This window comes from Aulonocara stuartgranti (genome assembly GCF_965226115.1).
Source record: "Aulonocara stuartgranti genome assembly, chromosome: 7".
NCBI classification, from domain to species: domain Eukaryota; kingdom Metazoa; phylum Chordata; class Actinopteri; order Cichliformes; family Cichlidae; genus Aulonocara; species Aulonocara stuartgranti.
Genome location: NC_138945.1, coordinates 17755001 through 17759238, shown reverse-complemented (window position 1 = coordinate 17759238; position 4238 = coordinate 17755001).

The window sequence follows — 4238 nt, the reverse complement described above, 5'->3', positions numbered from 1 at the left end:
GAGCCCCTTTAGACCTGCCAGGCTTAAAGAAATGTCTGCTGAACAGAACACCTGAAAGCAAGGTGGTATATACTGAACAAACTGAGCAGTGCCTTGGAACACTTTCCCTAAGACTTCAAAAATAAGCCTTGGCTTTTGACGTTCACTAAATTTGAAAAAAAAGAAGAAGAAAAAAGTGAGGTGCCAAAGACACAAACCTACATTAGCAACTACCTGCATTACCAGAGGAGGAATTATGCTCTCCAGAAGTTATATTGTTCATGGCCACGTATTAGGCACTCTAGTAAGAGCCCTGACTTCAAAGTCAGAGTGTGAAAATTACACAAAAGTGTCTTCTGAGCCACAGCATTCTGGCAGCTTTTCAGAAGCAAAAAAGAAAGTGTATTTTGCCCTATTTTATCCACAAAAATTGTAAAAACATAGGAATTTGATATACCTGGAAGTTGAGAGTTGGTTAGTTATTAGTATTCTGAAAGCGATTATAAGATAAGAAGCTAGAGCCTTTCAAATCATCCAGGTAGCTAATGCTTAAAATATGCTTTATAACTGATTCACACTATGTGAAAGTCTGACAACAACCTGCATTAGCCATATACCATCTTTTCAGTTGGTTTTTAAAATATATCTCGGGACACTGGACAGTGGATCATAAGTGGGCGGCTAAAACACACCTGTTTCTGTACTATTACGATATATTACTGTACTATTACAATTTAATTAAAGTGTATCACCTCTGCTAAAGGTCAAACGGCTTGTTATTCTGTGATTCATCCAACACTGCATTTATTTGGCAATGGCTTACAAAGAAAAGTATTTTCATAATTAACATACATATACAGTGCAGTAAAAAGTATTTGCCCCATTCCTGATTTCTTACTTTTTTACATATTTTTCACACTTCATATTTCAGACCATCAAACATATACAAAATGCAGTTTTTGAATGATGATTTCATGTATTATGAGAAAAGAATAACATACAAATCTGCTTGGTCCTGTGTGGAAAAAGCATTTGGCTTCAGGACGACTTGCTGTAAGTATTGGAACCATGAATTCTGCTCTCTACCAGAAAATCCTGAAGGAGAATGTCCAGCCATCAGATTGTGCCATGAGGGTCAAGCACACTTAGATTATGCAGAATGCAACTATGATCTTAAACACACCACCAACACCATCTCTGAATGGCAAAAGAAAAAGAAAATGAAGGTTTCGGAGTTGCCGGACTTAAATCTCATTCACATGCTTTTGTATGACCTTAAACATTCTGTTCATGCTTGAATACCCTCCAATGTGGATGAATTAAACAGTCTAACTTTCACAGACGTTCATACTCTGACTCATTGGAGAACAAGGTCCCAAGGGTGGCACAACCAGTTATTAGGCTCAGGAAGCAATGACTCTTTTTCACAGGGACAGGTAGATTTGGATAGTTTTTTTTTGTCTTTAAGAAATGAAATCCTCATTTAAAAACTGCATTTTGTACTTGGGGTATATTTTCCTTGTATTTGACACATAAAGTGTTTACACTACCAAAAATCTGGGGACAAATGCACAGACAAATGAGACATTTCAAAATCAAATGTTAACATTATTAAAGTGGCAATAGACAACTTAACCTTACCCCTCCCCTCGTGGCACTGTTTTGAAGGCTGGATTGCTTCTGTTTTAACATACTCACTAATATAAGCACGAGGTGATAAGCAAACAATGTTTCCACTTTCTATTTTTTGTCAGAACATTTTGCTAATCTTAAACGTTTCTTGCCAACTCAGTGTGACCTTTTGTTTAGTTCAAAAACTAACTGCAGAGAGAAAATGCCCACCTGTGCTTCCTCTGTTTTCTGTTGCCGGGTATAATCCTGTGTTAACCATTTTAGCTACCTGATCTATTTATCAATGTCTAAGAAAAAGAAAGAAAGAAAGAGAAACCCTTTTTTCCACTGGTTACACAGTCAAGCTTTCATTTTTTCATATCTGTGAGAGCATTTCAAAATTATGGCAAAAACAAAAAGGAATAAAAGAAGAACAACTCATTAACCAGTATCTTTCATCTCCCAGTGGAGGATCCAACCATTGTCATTTTGTGGGAATTATGATTAGACGTGATAGGAGTCATACAATCTGCTTAATCAATATGCATCATACATGACTCTGATGTCACATCATTAGAAAACAATGTCTGGTGTTCCTTTCACATGAGAAGACAAAAGGTTTTCTCATGCTTTATATTAATTTGATGCTCAAAACACAGCATTTCAGGTTTCATACAGTATGTTTTCTCTTGATCTTATTTGTATTGTGTAATTGTCACTAAGCTCTGCATTAACATTGTGTTTTTGTGTTTGCATTTATCCTGAACTCTTTATTCACTCTCAGACAGTAGTTCTTTGAAAATGTGATTAGATGCAAGTAGAACTCATCAATCCATGAAGATAAGACAGCTGCCCTAGAGCTGTGGATTACAGCCAAATGAATCAGTCTGTGGTGGAAAACAGCACCAAGTAAGTCAACCCACTACCCATTTCTCCTTTGCCAGCTGAGAATGAGTCATCTGATACTGATGCTTCTCTATCCCCAGCTAAATCTTTCTTGTACAGCCACTGGACAGAGATCCTCAAATGACTCAGTCAGAATTCGAGCAGGTATATTTGAAACCCTCTATTCTGTAATGTCTGTCTGTAAACCACACAGTGGAAGTCATGTCCATATTGGAGCACCCCACACATTGCGATTTATAGCCAGTGTCTACTCTGAGAGCCAGCGTTGGCCTCCAGGGGGCACTAAGCAAAAACTTCTGGCATACTAAAGGGTTCCTACATGACCCATAAGCCATGTAAATTTTGCATGGCTTATGGGTCTGACAACATAGTGGTCCCACTGCACTCCTTTGTGATCAATATTAATTGTGTTATTGTAAAGTTACCAATGAGCCAGTGAGGAGTGCCACCTGTATATTGTCTGGACCCCTGTGCAAAGGTGCCCATTGATGTTCATCAAATATAGTAAATAGTTATAATTAACTCTCACAGTTGCCTGCCTCAAAGTGACCAAACGCAGCCCCAGAGATGACAAAAGACAAGGAAGACAAACAGACGGACAGAGATATGCACTACAAGCTAGAATGCAAGATAACCTGATTACTTTCACCACACTCCACACTCGTATTGTCGTTTTCTCTTTCCTTTCTTGACCAGATCTTTTGTAGGGCATTTAGGCTGTGGATTATTCCTCATGATTTTATGGACTTTTCCTGTGCTGTTCCAAGACTGCACTCAAAAAAATAAGTCATTGGATGAACTCAATTGGACTGATGGCAGGTTTTCCACGTAATACATCTATTTTGGTCCAACCTAATCTACATACATCATGACAATTCAATTAAATTGAGTCAGTAGAACACAATTTCGTAAATACTGCTAAAATGAAAAAAAGTACATTAATATGATGTGAAAGGTTTTGGTTGGTCCAACTCAATACAATGTCATTCACTTGAGCTAGATTTTCATTGCATTGAAATCATTATTTTGAGTTCAACTAAATCATAATTTTCATTACCAGAAAACTAATTTAATTATTAAAATAATGACAAAATGAATTTGTTTTTACAACTCAGGTTTATTCACTTGAATTAAAAGCAGAAACAGAATATTTTGTAAATAAACATACATGTCACATGGTCAAATCAACCTTAACAAAAATCAAAGTGCTCACAAAAAAGTGCTGATGTACATTTGTAATGAATGTCAAATCTGAATAGCACACACCTCTGTAATACTAGGCAATACTGAAAACAAACTGGAATCTGTAAAATCAGATTTCACTTCAGAATCATTGTATATATTTATATAGGCTACATTTCACTGTATGTTATACTTGTATAACTATGCATGTGACAAATAAAGAACCTTGAACCTTGAACAATACATAAATACACACACACATATACATATATATATATATATATACATATATACATATACATATATACACATATATATACATATATATACATACATATATATATATATATACATATACATATATACACATATATATACATATATATGTGTATATATGTATATACATACATATATATATATACACATATATATATACACATATATATACATATATATATATATATATATATATATATATATATATATATATATATATATATATATACATACATATATATACACATATATATACATACATACATACATACATACATATATAT